The sequence below is a fragment of the Suncus etruscus genome, chromosome 9 (assembly GCF_024139225.1).
Source record: "Suncus etruscus isolate mSunEtr1 chromosome 9, mSunEtr1.pri.cur, whole genome shotgun sequence".
NCBI classification, from domain to species: Eukaryota; Metazoa; Chordata; class Mammalia; order Eulipotyphla; family Soricidae; genus Suncus; species Suncus etruscus.
Window position 1 is genome coordinate 79,562,019 of NC_064856.1, and position 23,058 is coordinate 79,585,076.

The window sequence follows — 23,058 nt, forward strand, 5'->3', positions numbered from 1 at the left end:
ACCTATTTTTTTCTTGTAACTAGCATCACTCTCCATTCTACCCATTCTTCCTTTCTTTGAAGTCATGATAAAGTCCTACTTCCAATATTTGACTACCTTTACTCCCTTTCTCCAAGATGAAGAGCTATGTAAATATATAAAATACATTTTACAACAAATCTTTAACCAAAAATCCTGTTCTGGGGAGTGTTTTAAAGAATTTACCCACAATATTCACTTGTCTTGAATTTACTATATATATATTTATTACGCAATTCAGTTGAGAAATAAAATAAATGCAGAATGGTATCTTGCTTTATATTTGTTCATGGACATAACATCATAAAAGTCCAACACCTTATATATAGTGCACAATATTTACAACACTAGTAATAACACAAGCATTTAATATTTATCCTACTCCTCACACAATTTTCTAAATATTTTACCTGAACTAGCTCAGGAAATCCACAAGTAGATACTCAAATATTTATTTAATCATGTATATTTTAATACTCAGGAATTAATTAACTAGGTAGAATTAAGGCACAAATAAGATAAGCATGTCATGAGTAAGCTAATCACTTCAACCAGCTGATAGATCATCTAATAAATAGAAAAGTTGTGATACAACCTCAGAAAAGTTGGGTTAGCAAAAGAAAATTTATATCCATAGTTGAAAGATTAACCCTTAAGGGTTCTTATAAAGGGTGAATGCTGAGATTGATCTGTTTTAGTATTTCCACTACTATTCCTGAGTAGCATAGGTTACTTCCTACCAGCTTAGCCCTCTCCAAATTAAATAAAAATAAAAACAAACAGGTAGATGTACAGAAATAAAAGCCTAATGAAGTTTGTAGTAGTTTATTTTTTAACTGAGTTTGAGGTTCTCTTATTTCATAGTAAGAAGGAAGAAATCACAATTCACTGCACTATAAACAATTTTACACTAATCTAAATATTACCATCCATCTTCCACTTGTTTGGAGAGTGCTCTTTCTTCCTTGAAGATGCCTTTATTCTCAATGTCATGGTATGTTTTACCTAGGTGTTGTTCTATATACCTTATGGTTTCAGGCCTAATATTAATGTCTTTAATTCATTTGGATTTAACCTTTGTGCATGGTGTTAGATGGCGGTCTGAGTTCCCTTTTTTTTGCAAATGGCTAACCAGTTATGACACCACTTTTTGAAGAGGCTTTCCTTGCTCCATTTTGGATTTCTTGCCCCTTTATCAAAGATAGTTGATTGTATGCCTGGGGAAAATTCTGTGAATACTTAAGTCTATTCCACTGATCTGAGGATCTGTCTTTATTCCAATATGATGATGTTTTAATAACTATTGATTCATAATACAATTTAAAATTGGGGAGAGTAATGCCTCCCATATTCCTTTTTCCAAGAATTGCTTTATCTATTCATGGGTGTTTATTGTTCCAAATGAATTTCAGAAGTGTTTGGGACTACAAATGGGACTAGATTATATATTCACAGCTTATATCCAAAGTATACAAATATATAATATCCAAAATATACAAGTTATTAACAGAGGTTAACAAGAAAAAACATCTAAGCCCATCAAAAAAAGGGGAGAAGAAATGAACAAACAATTATTCAAAGAAGAAATACAAATGGCCAAAAGGCACATGGAAAATGCTCCACATCACTAATTATTAGAGAGATGCAAACTAAAACAACAATGAGGTATCATCTCACACCACAGATACTGGCACACATCACAAAGACCAAGAACAATCAGTGTTGGTTGGGGGTGTGGAAAGAAAGGAATTATCATTCACTGCTGGTGGGAATGTTATGTAATTTAGCCTTTATAGAAAACAATATGGAGATTCATCAAAAAACTGGAAATTGAGCTCTTCTATGATTCAGCTCTATGACTCCTAGGGATATACCCTAGGAACATAAAAATATAATTCAGGGGCCCAGAGAGATAGCACAGCGGTGTTTGCCTTGCAAGCAGCCGATCCAGGACCAAAGGTGGTTGGTTCGAATCCCGGTGTCCCATATGGTCCCCCGTGCCTGCCAGGAGCTATTTCTGAGCAGACAGCCAGGAGTAACCCCTGAGCACCGCCGGGTGTGGCCCAAAAACAAAAACAAAAAAAAAATATATATATATATATATATAATTCAAAAATCCCTTCCTCACACCTATATTCATTGAAGCACTATTTACAATAGCCATACTCTGGAAACAACCAAGATGCCCTTAAACAGATAAATGGCTAAAGAAATGGTGTCACAGATACACAATGGAATATTATGCAGTTGTCAGGAGAGATGAAGACATGAAATTTTCCTATACATGGATGTACATGGAATCTATTATGCTGAGTGAAATAAGTCAGAGGAGAGAGATAGACACAGAATGGTCTCACTGATCTATGGGATTTTAAAAAATTTAATGACATTATCATAATAATCCCCAAAGAAAATAGAGATGAGGGCTGAAGGAACTGACTCACAATATGAAGCTCACCACAAAGATGTAGTTAGGGAAATAACTACACTAACAACTGTCATGACAATCTTAATGATCGAGAGAAATAGAATGTTGTCTAAAATACAGGCAGTGTTTAGGAAGTGTGCAGGAGAGCATTGGTTGTGGGAATGGTTCACTGGTGAAGGGAGGTGTTCTTTTTTTAATTTTTATTTTGACCAAGTGTATTACAAATCATTTACAGTAGTATTTTAGGTACATAGTGACATTGAATCAGGGGCATTCCCACCACCAATATTGTCTTCCCACCACCCCTGTTCCCAGCATGCATCCCATATCATCCCTCCTTTGCTCTCCAGCCTGCAGTAAAAGTGGTCCCTTCTGTGTCTAGCTTGTTGTAGATTGGGAATTGATTCTGTTGAGGTTGGCTTTAGATTTGATGTTTAAGTCTGATCATTTTTTTATTTCTACTCAATGTTCATATGACTGTTTGATCTTGGTGCCCTCCATTATTCCCCCCTCAATTTTGAGGCAGAATAAGATGGTTCAAGTTATGTGGTTCTGTTTGAAGGTAAGAGAAAAAAAGAATAAGAAAAAACGGGGGAGAAAAAAATCAAACAAACAAAACATGAGAGGAGTCCTTCTAGAGACTATAAAAATCAGTTTAAGAAAAAAAAGGGAGGGGCCGAAGAGATAGCATGGAGGTAGGGTATTTGCCTTGCATGCAGAAGGACAGTGTTTTGAATCCTGGCATCCCATATGGTCACTTGAGCCTGCCAGGAGTGATTTCTGAGCCTAGAGCCAGGAGTAACCCCTAAGCACTGCCAGGTGTGACCCAAAAACCAAAAAAAGGGGGGGGGAAGGAAAACATAAAAATAATACAAAAAATCAAAACCCCAAAGAAAAACATAAAAAACAAACAAACAAAAAAAAAACCCTGAAAAGCACCATAGCAATAAAGTCAACAACCAAACACTAACCACGGTCCCAAAATAAAGACAAATCAAAGCACAGGGGAGAAAAGGCAAAGAAAAGAAAATAAACAAGCACAACTATTACAAAAAAATTAATTTGTACTATTTTTTTTTGCATAGGCACAGTAAAAACTGGGGAGATTAGAAAGGGAATTCCCCTGGCCTAAGAGATACAGAGTTTCTCCATCCTTGAAGTATATTGTCATGGGTATCAGTACAGGTTCTGTTCATGCTCTTTTACTCTCCCCTATGTCCTTTTGTAATGTCTGGAAGTTTTCTGCTCTGTCATGGATGATAAAATCAGGCCTCTGTAGCTAGTGATTTAGTATTTGCACATGTCATAGGATGGGCCTAGGATGGAGTCTTTCTTTAAGGTCCAGAAGTTCTGTTCTATCACTGTTGTTCTATCACTGGGTTAGATGGTCACTGACTACTTGGAAGGAGTCTACGTTGGGATCAGATGACATATGCTCAAGATAGGAGGTTCCCCTGTATTATAAAATGTGTGAGTTCTTTTGTCAAATATTAGTTGGCTGTATATCTGGGGGTTTATGTCTGGGAATTCTGTTCTTACCCATTGGTCTGAGGTCCTGTCTTTGTTCCAGTATCATGCTGTTTTGATCACTACGGCTTTATAATATAGTTGCAGGTTAGGTAAAGAGATGCCACCCAGCTTCTTGTTTTTCAATATGTGTTTGGATATCTTGGGTCTTTTGTGGTTCCAGATGAATTTTGTGATTGATTGGTCTAATTCTTTAAAGAATGATGTCTGAATTTGGATAGGGATTGCATTAAATCTATATAGTAGTTTGGGTAGGATAGTCATTGTGACTATGTTAATTTTACTAACCCATGAGCATGGAATGTTCTTCCATTTCCTTAGATCCTCTTCAATTTCTTTCTGAAGTGTTTTAAAGTTTCCCTGGTATAGGTCCTTCACTTCCCTTGTAAGGTTGATTCCTAGGTACCTAATATTTTTTGATACTATTTTAAATGGAATTGTATTTTTAATCTCTCTCTCTTCAGCTTCGTTATTTGTATAGAGAAATGCTACTGTCGTTTGTGTGTTGACTTTGTAGCCAGCCACTTTGCTGTATTAGTTAATTGTTTCTAGGAGTTTTACTGTGGATTCTTTAGGGTTTCCAATGTATATCATCATATTGTTCCTCTTTCCCAATTTAGATTCCTTTGATTCCTTTCTCTTGCCGAATTGCTATTGCTAGGACTTCTAAGATTATATTGAATAAGAGTGGAGAGATTGGAAAGCCTTGTCTAGTTCCTGACCTTAATGGAAATGCTTCTAGTTTTTCGCCATTAAGGATAATGTTGGCTGTGGGCTTTTCATAGACAGCTGTAACTATCTTGAGGAAGGTTCCTTCCAACCCTATTTTACTGAGTGTCTTCAACATGAAAGGGTGTTGGATTTTGTCAAAGGCCTTCTCTGCATCGATTGATATGATCATATGGTTTTTGTCTTTCTTGTTGTTGATGTGATGTATGATGTTGATTGATCTGCGTATGTTGAACCAATCTTGCATTCCTGGGATAAAACCCACTTGGTCATGGTATATGATATTTTTTCTCAAAAAATTAGAGCCAATCATTTTTAGAAGTACAAAACAGGACCCAGTATAGATTATTTTTTATACATCAAGTGTAAATCAAGCCCTTTGAATCTTCTTAGAAAAAAATAAATAAAATGAGAACATACGATCACTATATCAGAGATATCAAAGATAGATTAAATGTAGAAATATTTCTCAGCTCACAGTTAAAAGGCAAATAAGATATTTACCTATATCTGTTCTGGAAAATAATGTTTCATACATGCATTATGCATTTGGATCTGAAATTTCTAAAATGTTTGAAAATCATTATTTTAATATTTAGATGTATTACTAAGAAAGCTATGGCTCAAAACACAGAAAATTGGGGGATATCGTTGTAATAAAAAATAGGAAACATTAATAAGCAAAGAATTTAGGGCTGAGCTTTATCAGAGTGGTAGTGTGTTTGCCTTGCATGAGGACAACCTGGTACAGACCTGGGTTCAAAACCCGGCATCCCAGATGTTTCCCTGAGACTACCAGGAGAGATTTGTTAACTCAGAGCAGAGTGTAACCCCTGAGCATTGCTGGTGTGTCCCCAAAACCAAAACCAAAAGGTAAATATTTTATCTGCAAGAAACATCTAATAATATTTTCTTGTTCTTATATTACACAATTTTTTATTAAAGGAAGATATATGTGATACTTTTTTATGGCATGTATAGCTATTGTATCTAGCAATTTATTCATAGGATGATTTGTTTAATGTCAGTCTGTTTTAGCAAAATAATTGCATCTATTTTGTTTTAGCTATCTATTTTTATAATCTATTATGGCATCTAAGAAAGAATCTGAGATACATAATTTTAAATATATGGATAAATAAATATTTGATGATAAGGTTTTTAAACAATTTAACTACTCAAATTATAATGAATACTATATAATGAAAATTATCAAGTACAGGCACCAAGAACACTTTTGAATATATATATAGATGAATTATATGTGTTAATATTAAGTACAGATTCCAAGTGAACAAACACGTGTGGACTCATTGACCCAATTCTCCATTTGTGGTTCAAATATAATTTGCTGAGAAAGCAACACAGTGACATTTTCCTGATCTCTAGAATTACACTGAGGGAACCTGTTAAGTGGTGTATTGTACAAATGTCAAACACCCCAAATAGTCAGCATTCCCCAGTCATTTCATAAACAAACTTCAAAAGTCAATTGGTTTCCTTGAACTCTTAAGGTAAGTCAGATTGAAAGGGTGGAGAGTTCATATAAATAGTTCAATGTATGTCAGTTTGGGGAACTAGTTATTAAATTTCAATCTGACAATAATTAATGTGATATTAAAATCCTCACAAAAATAAATTGCCTTCATTAAAATCAAAGAACCAAAGTCACGCTAAAAATATAAAGTGAAAAAATTCTAATAAATGCTCTATTCACCTGAGCAATCTGAGCAAACTTACATGTTATAGTACCAGCATTTCTCTGCTTGGATAAAATAAGGGGTAATTTATTTTAGCAACAGTACATTTAGATATTAAAGTCTTGAAAACTTAAAACAGACATCCTTTATTTTGTCTATATAATGGCAGAGATATGAATTTCTCAAAAATATTACCTTTAATTAAAGAAACAAGTGGAGTATTTTGCCCATTGGCAAATCAGCCTCAGGTTTATATAGGTCTATAAAATAAATGTCTGCCTCAAACAAAATACAAGAATATATATGTAATAAAATTTTGATAGAATGATTAAAACTCTAATTTCTTTGTAAACATTTTATTATTGAATCACTGTGAGATACAGTTAACATATTGTTAATGGATGTTTCAATCACACAATATGCAAAACCCCTGCCTTCATCAGTTATCATTTTCTTTTTATTTTGTTTTTTGTTTTTTAGTTATTTTCTGCCACCAATTTCTCCAGTATCCCTTCTTCCCCTCCACCTTTTCCTTCATCCTGTCTCTATGACAAACACATCTCTCTTTTATCTCTCTTTATATTTCACAAAGAATGCCATCATTCTTTCTCTCCTTCACTCAGACTCTTTTCACTCATCCTGATTCTTTTTATGTCTATCTCAGAAAATTTCATTATTTCCTTTTTCCTAAAAGCTTGTGTAGTGTTTAGTGGTGTAGATGTACCATAGGAAGCCTTGGTATTCTTGTCATCATTTTCTTTAAGATGCAAAAGTTTCTTAACTTAATGTTGTCCTCTTTGTTTATCATTGCTTCCACTAGCTTGGTCAGTCGTATTTCATGCTTGATGTTGCCTTTGGTTTCAGTGTCCTGGAAAGTTTTGCCTAAATGTTCCCCAGTGCTCTTTATAAATATTGGTCTGTTGAAGGTTTTTAATTCATTTGTTTTGAATTCTGTGCATGATATTAAAGAGGGATAAGTTTATTAGTTCTGTATAGAGATGGTTCATTTTCTCAAAATCAATTGTTGAAGATTTTATTACCCAACTTCATATTTTTATTTCTTTATAAAAATTGTTCATATACAGAGAGTCTCTCTCAGAAGAGTCAAGTATATTCCACTGATCTGAGGGTCTGTCTTTATTCTAACTTTATGCTGTTTTAATTGCCTCTGCTATCATATACCTGTGGCTCCATCTTAGAATATTCAAGTCTATTCTAGTGATATGTAGGTCTATCTTCTTTTCAGCATCATCTATGGCTTTATAGTACAGTTTGAAGTTGGGGAAAGTGATGCCTTTCAAATTTCCCCCACAGATTGCTTTAGTTATTTGTGAAGATCTATTGTTCCATATGAGTTTCAGAGGTGTTTGATCTATTTCTTTTAAAAATTGCAATGGGCATCCTTATAGAGACTATATTGAATTTGTACAATGTTTGGGGGATTATTGCCATTTTAATTATGTTAATCCTTCTATCCATAAGCAATTTATTGAAGTTTTGTAGGATTTTATTTTGTTTTGTTTTGTTTGCATAAGTCCCTAACATCTTTATTAAGTTTATTTCTAGGTAATTGATTTTCTGAGGTAGTCTTAAACAGGATTTTTAATATCTCTTTTCTTTCATTATTTGTATATAAGAAACTGTGTACATGGATTTTATGCATTAACTTTGCAGAGTGCCTCTTTATGATACAAGTCTATTGCTTCTATAATCCTTTTTGTACATTCTTTAGGTTGTTCTGAATATAATATTATGTCTTCTGCAACTAGTGAAAACATGAATTATTCCTTTCATATCTGGATGACCTTGATATCTTTTTCTTATTTGCTATGGCAAGTACTTCCAGTACAATGGTGCATAGAATGGGCAAAATATAAAAAACTTGTGTGTAACTGATCTTAGAAGAAAAGATGTTTGTTTTTCACCATTTAGTATAATGTTTGCCATAGGTATATGTTAAATGGCTTTGACTATATTGAGAAAAGTTCATTTAATCGTTTCTGTTATAACTTTTTATCATGAATGCATTCTGGATCTTGTCAAATGCTTTCTCTGCATCTATTGCTAAAGCCATATGATTTTTATTTTTCAATTTTATAGATATTATATTCTATGTTATTTGTTGATGTTTATTAACTTGCATATGTAAAACAATATTTGTTTATTTCTTTTTACATATTAAATAATTTATTTAAACACTGTGGTTCTAAAGTTGTTCATGATTGAGTTTCAGCCATACTTTATACACCCTCTTCACTAGTTCCCATTTCCTACTACCTATATCCCCAGTTTCTCTCCTGCCCTCTTTTTTTTTCCTGCCCTCTTAACCTGCTCTGAGACAGACATTTTTCTCTCTTACCCTTTTTAAACTGTGGTTTGCCCTACAATAATGAAAGGGTACTATGCATATCACTTTATCATCTTTCAACAACCAGTATTTATTCAGTATAAGTTTCAATTATTACTGTCATTGTCAAAGTGGTTACTGCTTTACCTAAATGTACTGATCCACTATTTGTGGCAAGCTTCCTATCAATGATTTGTTCTCCTGATTCTCATTTCCATGGACTTTAGATATTATTTCCATAGTATCTTTTTTCCCCTTATATCCCACAAATTAGTGAGATCATTCTATATCTATTCTTTTTCCTCCATATCCATCCATGTATAAGCAAGTGTGGTGACTTACTTTTTCCTACCAGCAGCATAGTATTACATTGTGTAGATGTATAACAGTTTCTTTAGCCACTTATTGGTTGTTGGGTTTAGGGTTGTATCCAAATTCTGGTTATTGTAAGTAGTGCTGCGATGAATGTAATACAGAGAGATTTTCTGCACAAACCATAATTGCATCACTAGGTTAAATCCTACATGGACATGGGATATACGTTTTGATAACTTATTGGATTTTATTTGCTAGGATTTTGTTGATGACATTTTCATATGTTCATCAGGGATATTAGCCCATAATTCTCTTTTTTCTGCAGTGTCTTTGTCTACTTTTGATATCAGGGTGATGTATGCTTTATAGAAACTGTTTGGGAGTATTATTCTTTCAATTTCCCAGAAGAGCCTGAAAAGCCTTCAGAGTAGGTCCTCTTTAAAGGCTTAAAAATATTCTCTAGTCAATCCATTTGGGCCTGGGTTTTTACATCTGAGAAAAGACTTTTGATTTCTATTTCAATTTTTTCGACAGAGAAATTTTTATTCAGGTATTCCAATTTAAATTGATTTAGCCTTAAAAAACTTTAGAATCCCAAGAATTTATTCATGTATTCTAGGTACTCTCATTCTGTGCCATAGAGATTCTCAAAATAATCTCTAATGAATTATTTAAATTTCTGTGGTGTCTGGTATTACATCTCCCTCTTCTTTCTTATTTGGTTTATTTAAGTTCTCTCTTTACTTATGAGTCTTGCTAGTAGTTTTTTGATCTTGTTTATTTTTCAAGGAGCCAGGTCTTTTTGTGCCCCCCCCTTTGGTACTGTTTCTTCAAATTCTGTTTCATTAATTAATTCATGCTCTTTTATTACTTTCTTACTCCTACTTACTTTCACCTACTTTTGTTGGTCCTTCTTTAGTTTCTCAGGATGTGTGATCAGATTATTTGTGTAGTTCCTTTCTCCCCCCTAATGAATGTTTGAGGAAGTATAAACTTTCCTCTTAATATTACTTTTCCTATGTCCCTTAAGTTCTGGTAGCTTGGTCCTCATTCTCATTTGTTTCCAGGAATATTTTAATTCCTATTTAATTTCCTTTCTGACCACTGGTTGTGCACTAGTGAGCTATTTAATTTCCAAATATTATTTCTCCTTTTGTTTATGATTAAATACAAATTTCTGTTCATACTGCTCTGACAGTATATCTAATAAATTTATATGCTCTTAATTTTATGGAGGTAAGTTTTTTGGCCCAAAGTGCAATCTATCTTGGAGAATATCATATGTAATTTGGAGAAGAATATATAATTATATTTTGAATGAATATAAAAGCACTGTGTATGTCTACTTAACCCCTCTCTTTCATATTTGCCATATAACCAGTATATTTTTGCTAAATTTTATTCTAATCAACCTATCAAGAGGTAATAGCAAAAAAAATTACATTGACTTTGAAATATGACATGAAAATAGTATCTTTGTCTCAAAAAATCTTCTTTGAATTTGAAGTTTATGGTGTCTGTCCTCCAGTGAGAATATTCATATAGGTTCTTTTCAAGAGGATGATTACTTCCAACCTTTGACTTTGAACCTTTGTTTATTCAAACATTTCAAATGTTTTTCCTGCAGGCAATAGAATGTTGGGTTCAGTTTTCTAAACCTTCTTGCCATTTTGTATCTCTTAATTGGTACATCTAGTCCTTGATATTGAGAGAGCTTATTGTCATGGCGATTTGTGCTATATTTCTGTAAAAGTTTTATGTGTTTGTGGGATTCATTTTGTCTTAGCCCCTTCTTAATGAAGAGCTTCTTGTAAAGATAGTTTTTAGTTTATGATGTTCCTGAGTTGTTTATCTGTGAAGCTATGTATCATCCCTTCAAATCTGAATGAGATTATAGCTAAGAGAAGAACTTTTGGTGAGGCCCTCATTTCATTGAGCTTCTTTTTTACTACAACCAACCATTATTTAGGGGCTCAGAGGGTCTTACTTGGTATATCTGCTGTAAATCTAAAGGATGCAGTATAAAATTTCCTTCTTTCATCATGCTGCATTCAGTATTCTATGTATGGCTTTTATTATCTTAATTGATATGTGTCTTACAGTATTTTTATTTAGATCTCTTTCAACTGTTACCATTTGGCCTCCAGGATGTAGTTGTATGAATTATCTGTTGATGGAAACATCCCATTAGTGATGTTGTTTACTGATATTTTTCAAAGGGATTTTTTTCTTTGCTCTCTAAAACCAAAATTATTCTAGTGTTATTCATCTTAAATTCATGAGGCTCTCTGGACCTTATCTTCAAGCTCACTCATTCTGTCCTCAGCAGCTATAAGTCTGCTGGAGAGGCACTCAGTGTGTTTCTCATTTTATTTACCAGGATTTTTCAATCCTGACATCTTAAGCATTTCCATTTTGGCATCCATTTCATAAAGATTATATGAGTGAAGTCTAGGCCAGAATATAGGCCACTCCTGTGTGTGAAGAGAGTGTGGCCTGTGCATGCACCTAAATTTCAATTTTTTTTATTTTTTTGGTTTTGGGGCCACACCCGGTGATGCTCAGGGGTTACTCCTGGGTATGTGCTCAAAAATCACTCTGGCTTGGGGACCATATGGGATGCTGGGGGATCGAACCACAGTCTGTCCTAGGCTAGCATAGGCAAGGAAGATATGCCTTGCCTCTTGCACCATTGTTTCATCCCCTAAATTTCTTTTTTTTAATATGTTTATTTAAGTTGGGTTTCAGTTACAAAAAGAACACCCCCCCTTCACCAGTGCAACATTCCAACCTAAAATTCACATTTATATGAATAATTCATTCAAGCATTGCTTCAAATAAAATTATCCTATATAATGAAATTATCCTATATAATAAATGTAAAGCCATGTTTGTAAGAAAATTTAAGTAAAATATATTGAATGTTTTATATATGTAGAGCACATTCTCTCATTTTTAGCCTATAATAATCTTATTTTTAGAGGTGGTATTGGAGAATGCCTATTTCATAGATGAGAACAGAGATGGTTTGAGCAATTAAGTAAATTGTCTATGGATTTAAAAAGTGGAATCCCAGAATTTCAACAAAAATATTGTATTCAAAATATCAACTTTTTTGAATGCCAGCTTTCAAGTTATATTCAGTGAGAGAACATAGAACCCCATTTCTTTGGCATAGTGATTTTTTCCTTTTTCTTAACATTTATATTAGGAGCAAAATACAGACTTGAAGAAATTTTATTTAAAAAGCAGATTTTGGTCAGAGGGATAGCACTGGAAGTAGGGTATTTGCCTTCCCCGTGGCCATCTGAGTTCAATCTCTGCCATCTAATATGGGCCCCTGAGCTGGCCATAAATTTTTTTCTGAGCACAGAACAAGGAGTATTCCTTAAGTGCTGCTGGGTGTGACATGCAAAAAATAAAAAAAAATAAGTAAATAAAACAAAAAACAGATTCATAAGCTCTACCCAGACACATTGAAGCCAAAATCTAGACTCACAGAATGATCCTGCAGAGTAAATTGAAAAGTTGCTCATTGATAACAATTCAAAAGAATTAAAATGAAACTTAAAATCTTGATTAAATATTACTTACAACTCAGATCAAATATATAAGATATATCTTTGACTAAAACTAAGTTTGAAGAATATCAATAATTCTAATGATGAAATTTGTTTAGAGACAAGTTTAATAGAAAGTTCAGTATTCTTAAATCAATGAAAAGAATCCTTAAGATCCAAGTAAAAGCCCACCTTAATGTGCAACTAGATGATATTCAGCATGTCATTCAAACCTCTCTTTGAACGATTGGGGCTGTTGAGATTCACTTTACTATGCTCAGGACTTACTCCTGTCTCAGGGGTCAATGCTATGAGCTCTTGGTGGGCCATAGGCAGTGTCAGGAATTGAATAAGTACCCACTGTTTTTCCAGTCTTATTAAATCTATTTAAGACCCAGTCTGCTCATATAGAACATGGATGGACCTTTAGGGTATTATGATTAGTGAAATAATTTCACTTATCTGTGGTATCTAGAGAATGAAATTTATGGAGGAAAAACTTTTATACTATGAGATAAAATCAGTGATTAGCAGAAGGAAAAGGGAAAGGTAGAGATGGATAAATGTGAAAAAAAAAAAAGTCAACTGTTGTAGGGTCCCGTTTTCTAGGAGATTGGTTGAGGTTTTATTCCCATAGAGCTCCCAGAAAGGGAAAGCAATTTCCATTCATCAGTCCAATCAGGACAGGGGAACCAGTTCTGGTTGTATAGATCCGCAGAAAATAATCCACAAAAACAAGAGGGTAAAAAGAAACAAGGAGGTCGGACACAAAATCCTTTACCAACCCGCCAGCTGCTCCAAGACTCTAGAGCTCCCTAGCCAGCTTCAAAGGGACCCCAACCTCCTAGTTTATTACTAGTTTATTACTAGTTTATATTACTCCTATTTATTCAGACATAAACAGCGCCCCCTACCTGAAAGGCCGTGGTGGGAAAGCAGGCAGGGAAATATATACCAAAGAGAAATATTATAAAAGCCTCTAAATACTTAACAAGCTGTGTGATAAAAGACATACTTCTAGAGGAGAACTTAATGTAGTAGATAATAATAGATATAGAAACATTCATTTCTGTAAACTTATATTAACATGCAATGCTACTTCAATCAAAAACTTAAAATGGGAAAAATAGCTTTTTATAAAGGAGCAATGGTTCTGTAGCAAAATATGTAGTTGACTGGCTGGCATATAATAAGCACTTGGTTAGAAACATCTTTTTTTCTTAAAATAGCTCACTTCTCCTGTGTGAATAGCCCTGAATTCTCAATCTATTTGTCAGTACTCTGCCTTATTTTAACTACATATGGGGCTAAGGGACTGACTCTATAGTTCAATACTGACTGTAAAACCACCTTACAAGATTAAAAAAAAAATAAAAGAAATACATGAGATTGTTTTGTAGGTCCCCTGGAATGTCAATGTGTTCATTTTCTTGCAAACCGAATGATCTTCACAAACACTGGCTAGCCAAGGTCACCCTGCCCAGGTATACTAAAAATGGCATAAAGACTTCTTTCATGTTAACTGTATTGAGTCAGCCACAGGACCTTGAAGCTAAAAACAGCAGAATTTAGTAAAAGATATTCTACAATATTAGATTCAGTTCAGATGTTAGAGTATACTAAGAACTTGGTCATGGGTTCAATACCTATGTAAGCCTGTTGCCTTTATTTTCTTGTAAAATTGCCTTGCCATTTGACTTTGCCGGTCTTCTCAGGAACAAAGCAACAGTTCATGAAAAAGATAGAACATAAGCCAAGGTCTTAACTGAATTGTGTACATGTTCTTTAAAAATCTTTCTGAATATCTAAGGTGGGGGAATTTCTGTCATCTTACCTTAGAAGAAACACCAATCCTGTGTAAATCCCCAAGAATCTACAGAATATATTTTTATTGCAAAAAAAAGTGAAAGTAAAAGTGCTATATAAAATGAATGACAGGAAGGTAGGCAGAAAATATATATGTGGAATATGAAGTTGAAAGGCACATAGGAAACATAATATTTGTATTTTCAAAGAGAAGTGCTTCTAGTGTTCTTTTCAAAAGGGAAGAGAAAAGATAGAAAATGAGAGAAAAAATTTATATCGAGTATGCACTGAGGGTCTATTTTATAGAATCTATGCATGTATATCTTCTCCTTAACTATTCTAGGTGTCAGCTCAGTGCTAATAAGCACTGGGAAACAAAGGAAAATGACGGATCGTGTTTCTTGTTTTATTAGAATTTTGTTGCTGATAATACAAGTTCTGAACAATTTAAATTTTTGAATGTAAAGTAAAGAACATTTTTGGCCAAATATAATTTGAATAAGACTATAAATAGTAATCTGACAAAATTTAGGATATCTCATTTAAATGCCTCTAATATTTTGGCAAATACAGCTACTATGTAAACAAGAACAATATATAATGAATACATTTGATATATCTCCTCAATTATTTATCTTAGTCTATATGGCCCTACTTTTAAAATTATATAAATGCTTCTATAACTTTTCAAATTCCAAATAAATCAAAACTTGGTTTTAGTGCTCCTAAATGGAACTTAAAACTTGTTTTGTGTCTTCTATATGCAAAGTTTACTATTTAAAAATGTTAAATTTTCTTTTCTTTTTTTTTTTTATTTGATTTGGAGTCACACCCCACAGCACTCAGGGGTTACTTCTGGCTCTATGTTCAGATATCGCCCCTGGTAGGCACAGGGATGCTGGGATTTGAACCCCTGACCTTCTGCATAAAAGGCAAACGCCTTACCTCTATGCTATCTCTTCGCCCCTGTTTTTTAAATTTTTTATAGATAAACTTTGACAAAAGTTTTCTTGGAAAAGGGATAAAGATTTTATTTTATATTAAATTATAAATTATATTTTATTTGAGTCATTTAAATGGGATTATCTAAGATTTGCAACAAAAAAAGGAGCTGATTAAACTAGAAAAGTCCTTCATAGAATAATTAGACCTTATATTAAATCTTTGAAATAGACAGTAAGTACAGTTTTTCCCATTGTCTTTTGGGTTTTTCTTGTGGTGTGTGGGTTCCCAGGCACCTTTCCATCACGCCCCCTGACCTTCTTCAGATTGGCAAAAGTTTTGCGGCAGGGAGGTCCTGGAAGAGATCTTGCATTGGGGCTACTTTTGGGAGTAAGACCAGTTTCAATTAACAGTCCACGTTAGGGGGAGTTGATAGAGAGGGCCGGGCAGCATGCGTCCGCAGGGGAGTTGGCTGCCTTTTCTTGTAGGAGAGGAGGTGTACTTCCAACATAAGCATAAGACCTGTATTACATCACCTCTTTACTTGCTTTTCCCCAAATGTAAAGTAGTCTATTGCATCACTTTGGTCCTTTAAATACTTCTTTATTTCGTTGTTTTTGTTGTTGTTGTTTGTTTGTTTGTTTTTTTACTATATATTTTTAAATGTGTCTGTTCTACATATACATATGTGAACACATATATTTTTATTCCTATATATATATATACATATATATATATATTTTTTTTTTACCTTCTCTGAGTATGTGACTTGTTTTTGTTTTCCCCTTTGTCCACCCCCAAATGCACCGACAATATAATGTAGCGCCATTTCCCCCTGCAAAGGCACAGTAAAAAAAGGGGAAATCTTACATACAAAAAAGAGCTCCTATCTATTAGAGATGGGAACTCATAGTTGTTTACAATATAGGGATATCTCCTTCCTTGAAAAAATGTCATGTGGAATCAACTTTGACCTCAGGTGATTAGATACCATCCGTCCAGCCTGGTACCCTGGATCCCAGACATAGAAATGGCAGAGTTCTCCACGACAACTACAAGAAACAGATCCCAACCAGGACAGCCTTAATAAGGCAGGGTCACCAACAAGTCCCAGCTCCAATATGATATCCTGAAAACGAGGAAAATGGGAACAACTTGACCTAAGAGCAGGTTACCCTACCTTACCAGCTAACAATAAGACAAAATCAGAAGACTTGTCACCCTATGGTAGATCCAAAAGCCAAGATCGCGATTTACAGATGACTGGCTGCTAGAACCAACCAGACAATATACACCATGGGACCAATAAAAAAGCCCTAGTCTAGGGTTTGAAATACGACCTGCACAACAACAATGAACCCCACTTCCAAAGGTCTAGCAGAGACAATTGTAATGGAATCTGGCTTCTGGAAGCACAAAGAAAGATGCTATCCTAAGTGCCATCCTAGGTACAGTGCAAAGACCAAGACCACCAACCACAGAAGATGGATTAAAATGACACTGAGGGAACAGAACTCCTGTACCACAAAGACTGACGTCATCATAAGTCCCAACCCTGAATCTGTACAGACACCGAGATCTCTAGACACAGAGGTCTGATTGTACCACCCAGAACAGAACAGAAGTCTCCCAAAAACGACAAAAGACCACCGGGAGAGTAAATGATCCTGAACACTGACCACATGACAATATACGCCAAGGACGGAGAAACCCATAACTCTCAGGCCAAGTGAATTCCTTTTCGAATGACCCCAATATTTACTGTGCCAGGGCAGGAGGGAAAAAAAAGCACAAAAGATTGTTTACTTTTTATATATTATTTTTACTTTCATTTATTATTATTATTATTATTATTATTATTATTATTATTATTATTTTTACTTACCTAACTATTTTTGGTCTATTTCTCTGTTTGGGTGTGGTTATTGAAGCTGTTGTCCCCAGATATACCTATATTTTTTCTCTTCTTTTCTTTTCTTTCTTATGGGCTATGTCATGTTTCTTATCTCAAGACCATGGCAGGTTTTTTTTTGTTTTGTTTTGTTTTTTTGTGCGTGTGTGGTGCTTACCATTATTGTTGGAGTCCTCACTGGATATTGGACACTTTTTTTTTTGTACTGATGGAATGTTTCATTTTCTTTTTTCTCCTTCACCCCTCAAATCGATGATAAAAGCCTCTAGAAGGACTCTGCCCACTTTTGGAGTATTAGACTTCTACCCCAGTTTACTACTTTTCTCTTCTTCAAACCAAACCACACAAATTTAACTAGCTAGGCCTGCCTCCCAGTTAGAGGGGGAAATTAGGGAGACACCTAGACCAATCAGATGCAAGACTACTATGTAGTAGGATAGGTACATAGGGGACCACATATTCTAGCAGCCCTGGGGGTGAGGGAAGAGAATACGGGAGATAGGACAAAAACGGAGGTGTAGGGAGGACAATTTGGTGATGGGAATCCCCCCTGATGTTATGTAAATATTTAACTAAAATATTATTGTCAACAACATGTAAACCAATATGATCAAAATAAAAATTATATTAAAAAAAAAGAAATAGACAGTAAATTACATCAGGGCCTCATTTCCCCCAATTTGTGCACAGTATTAAATAATTTGACTTCTCACCATTGAATGACTATAAGGTCACCTACAGAATTTATGATATAGCTCAGGGGTGATGAACAAGTTCGACACAAAGAGCCAAAATTTTAAACTGTGAGAGTCAGACAGCCACACCATGCAGTGACCTGCCAAAACAGACAAACACTCACACAAAAGCATCTAATTTAGCAATAATCTATTCAACACATATTGCATTTTTCCATTTTGAGTGAGGGTAAAAATCCTGCAGTGATGGGGAGGGTGTGCTGCATCCTCCACACTAAGAACTAACGGCAAAAGATGTGACCCAAAGGTGACATACGGGTCCCCAGCTCGCTGGCCCTGCAGTTGTTTCCCAGGGATGGGAGACGGGAGGACGCAGCCTGGGGGCCAGACTATGGCTCGGAGATCTCTCCTCAGAGATCCCTCCTCAGAAGCAGCAGAACAAAATCCAAACTTGGCAAAGAGCCACAGTATACAAAATCATGATAAGAGGCAAAGAGCCGCATTCATTTTGGCCGGGAGCTGCACGTGGCTTGAGAGCCCCGTGTTCGCCATCCCTAATATAGGTATTAATTACATTCTGAAAATATTACCATTGTAAAAAACATTATCCAAATTATATTACAGTATATAATGATTAGTATTTTTAATTAGAATAAATTGAACATTTAATATATTCCTGGATTTACTTGTATTCATATATTTCTGTAGAAATGGTGTGTTTTCTAATATTTTTAGTAATTTTTATATAGCTCCATTTATAGCTTTTGGTTTAAATTTGAAACATTATTGAGTAACTGCTATGTTAAAGGCATTGATTTAGACAAGGTAGATGTATCACTCAGTGAAAAAATATTGTAGAAATTCCCACTATTTTATAATTATATTTTAGATCTTCAGGATAACCCTTCAAAACTTTTTGTTTTAGTATTTTAATGTTGTGTTTGTCCACTGGGGCTAAAAATGAAAAGTTGAAGTTGAATTTTCAGCAGTACATAAATGAACAAATCAGGATGTGCTCCAATAATAACCTATGAAATCTTGAAGGAGACATTACATATTTTATTTTGTGCATTTTTAATATTTTATTAAATTTTGGGTTCTTTCAATCATGTTTAGTTTATATTATTAATGTACAAAATGAGTGTATCTCACCAGCACCAATGTGCCCATGAACCCAGTAATCTACTGTCACCTCTAATAGTACTTTCTTTCTCTAATCACCCTTACCCATCACCAGTTTGATAAAAAAAACTTTATAAACCAAGACCAAGAGTTTATTATTGTTTATGCTACTTCCCCTATACTGAGACTTAGGAAGGAATCCAGTTTAAAAAGGCTGTTAACTACCTGAGGGAGGGTTTTATTTTTTTAAGCTGTCTGCTTCTACAGTAACTTTTTAAAGTCACCATGTATGTACTCTTTTGAAATTGCTAAGAAAAGATGCTTGAAAAAAATAACCTGTACTCACAGGCATTAGGGCCATGAAAAATCTTGGTTGCCTGTCCACGAGGCATTTGGGAAAAGGAAATGTAGCATAAATATTATTGAGACATAATTTTAGCTGACATTCTAAAGATTATACAGATTTAACATTTACCTGGATTCAAATATTCTTTATTGAATAATTATTACTATATTTTAGAGCTTCTCAAAGATTACTAAAAGATATATATATATATATACATATATATATATATATACACTTTATAAGGAAGATTTGTGTAGATTTGTTTTCTATTTAGTCTTACAGAATATTTACCCTCAAATCTAGCTTTGATCTTAGGCTACATAAAGTCATATTAGGGTTAACGTTTCAGGCTTCAGTTTAGCATGCATAAAACCAAAACAATTCTGAACTGACCTTGCTACTGAGAAACTTCTGATAGCAAAAAGCTGCTTCAAAAGTGAAACTGTTCTGCATCAGAAATATGTCTTGAATAATTTGCCCCTGTGACTTTTTTTTGTAAATAAGTTTTGTCTGAAAAATTATGACTTGTCAAGAAATTGAGTATAAATATTTCACCTTTTGCTTTGAATAAATGGAATAGAGCTTGAACCCAACTTGATTCCTTGGCCTCTGTCTCCCATCGCTGACCCTGAGCACACACACCTTTTAAGGGACCCCAGAAAATTCTTTAGTGTCAAGACTAATCGGTCTATAACAGTTTAGTTTCTTTTCCATAGGTAAGTGAGGTCATTTAAAACTGTTCCATCCATTAATGTTGATGTAAATGTTATGGTTTCATCAGTTTTACAGAGCACACCATGCCACTGGCTTATATAACACAAATATTTCACACTAAAACTAAGTCATTCCTAAATTCCCATGCTTATATTTTAGGTTTTGAGAATTTCCTACTATACAAAATTAATTTTATTTTATTTTTATTTTTGTTTTTGCGCCATACCAGGAGGCACTCGGGTTATTCCTGGCTCTGCACTCAGAAATTGCTCCTGGCAGGCTCAGGGGATCATATGAGATGCATATTTTGGACCCTAGTCAGTATCGGCAGCGAGCAAGGCAATTATCCTACCTGCTGTGCTATCACTCTAGCCCTAACATTATTTTTAATTTGCTACTATGACCTGGTAGAAATTCAACATTTTCTTTGGGGATGTTACGGGACTTAGATACTCAATAATCTGATTGAAAGAAAATAATCTTTTGAAGAGAGAGTATGAGGGATGAATTTTGGAGAGATAGAATACAGAAACAGTATGAGGATTAAGGTATTTGCATTGTATATAGCTGACCCAGTCTTAGTCTCAATAGGTCACCCAAAAACTTTCAATTTTCATAGTCACCCTAGTGACCCCTAAGCACATATACAGGACTCTGCATAATAACTTTCAGATATAAAACCAAAAATAAAATAAAACACACACACATGATAAAGGAAAAAACTTAATGGTTGATATAACGAAATAATAAGAGCCATGACTTTGGATCAAAAAAGGAAAATAAGGAGCACTCTATATACACTTCTTTTCTTGACTACATATTATTTTCTTGAAGTATATCTATGTTCTACTCCTCTTTCACCCTTTATTTTTGTCAAATATACTATTTGTGGTTAAAACTGTAATTTGTAACATAGAGACTGGCAAATAATTAGATACAGTATGAATAAAGAAATTAATCAACAAGTATACATATCTTAGAGATTTTGGGGGGATTACACCCAATGACACTCAGGGGTTACTCCTGGCTGTGAGCTCAGAAATTGTTCCTGGCTTGGGGGTCCATATGAGACACTGGAGATTGAACCTTGATCCATCCTGGGTCAGCCGCATGTAAGGTAAATACCCTACTATTGCTCCGTCCCCTTATTTTAGAGATTATTATATGCCACGTCATTTTCCAAATACTTAACCCACATTACATTTATTAGTCTTTCAAGTAAATATATATTTACACATTCATAAACCCAAGGAAACAATGAGAATAGTGAATTGTCCAAGATAAAAATGATAGATTATAATAAAACTAAAGCTTTATTTCTAGAAAGTTCTGATTCCTGATACTCATTATTAAGCACAATACTAGAGGAGCCTGATCAAATGTTGATTAGACTCAATGGGGCAGCTAGATTTTTCCAAAGATATATTAAATAGCATTATATTCATCAGATCCCAAGAGTCATGAGCCAGAGGACAGATACTTGCACTACAGGCTTATTCAGCTACAACTAGAGAAACCTCTGGTTTCTGCTTTAGCTTTAATTTATATACTGCCTAACTGTGAATGGTAAAACATCTGCTCTATACTTTTTTTCCAAAATGATAGAATACTTAAAATATTTTAGTTGAAAATATATTGTATTATGCAAGAATAATTTTGTTGCAGAAACCATATATACATCTATATTTATCGTAAATGGCACAGAGAATCTACTATGCAGATTTAACTTTGTCAATTGTAGCGACAGTTCCAAGATGTCATGCCACTATGACACCAATTCTGATCTATGATTTGGGATATTAGTCATACATGATGGTTTTAAAATATAGTTTCCTTGCCCTTCTAGAAACCTAGAACACCAAAATACTTAGTTAATAAACTTAATATTTAAACAAAATTGAATAGTTAAAACAATGATCCTTGATTGAAATGAACATTAATTTGAAGTGTTACTTATTAGTATTTGGCATGCACTAAGTACTGTACTAAATTATCTAATATTTATTTAATATGTAACTGCCAAAATTAAGATAAACTATGATTATTTTCCTAAAGATAAAGACAACTAAGATAAAATATGTAACATATCCGATGCCATATCACTAGCAAATGGTAAAATCAAGACTGCAGTCTCACCAAGGAGATATATCAAAGGGCAAGTATGCCTTGCAGACAAGAACCCTTAGTTTAATCTCAGGAGCTATATAGTTCCTCAAACACAATCCAGAATGACTTCAGTACTACCTGGTTTGGGCCCATTTAATACACACACACACACACACACACACACACACACACACACACACACATACACCATAAATATGCTACACAAATTAGTTTAAATCCAGTACCTTAGTTCTAATATTGTCTTAGAAAACTTATTAATTGATGCTTTTAAAGTTTTATGTACCAGTGGAAAATACCTTAATACTTTAGCAATTGTGAGAATTTAAATTAATACTGCAAAACCTTCGCAAATTTGCGTGTCATCCTTGTGCAGGGGCCATGCTAATCTTCTCTGTATCATTCCAATTTTAGTATATGTGCTGCCAAAGCGAGCACAGTACTGCAAAACCTTAAGTCTGAAGAATTGTGTTTTTTGTTTGTTTTGTTTTTAATCTGGCTTGTCTTTTTGTTTGAATTTATGTCAGTGATCTATTTTCGTAGGCCTGAAATTTCTTCTATGTATAACGAGGGGTTAGCTCAACTGAGAGGTAAGGTCCTCTACAGCTATGCCATACCACAGCTTCAGCTCTCTAATTATCTCTCATTCTGATCCACCTTATTAGGAAGGAAATACATAAAAAGCTATTAACAATCCAGAGTTTTAAAACTGTCCTCACATTCTCCCAAAACCCTCCTTTTAATGCCTTAGTAGAGCCATGTTCTTATTAAAA

At 34.2% G+C, this 23,058-nt stretch overlaps 1 non-coding gene across 1 annotated transcript; it reads right to left on the reverse strand.

Moving 5' to 3' along the window:
- Positions 1-22,616: 22,616 nt before the first annotated feature.
- On the reverse strand, positions 22,617-22,723 carry LOC126019759 (U6 spliceosomal RNA). Its single transcript, XR_007499383.1, has one exon. It is a non-coding gene; the product is annotated as a U6 spliceosomal RNA (small nuclear RNA).
- Between the last annotated feature and the right edge of the window lie 335 nt (positions 22,724-23,058).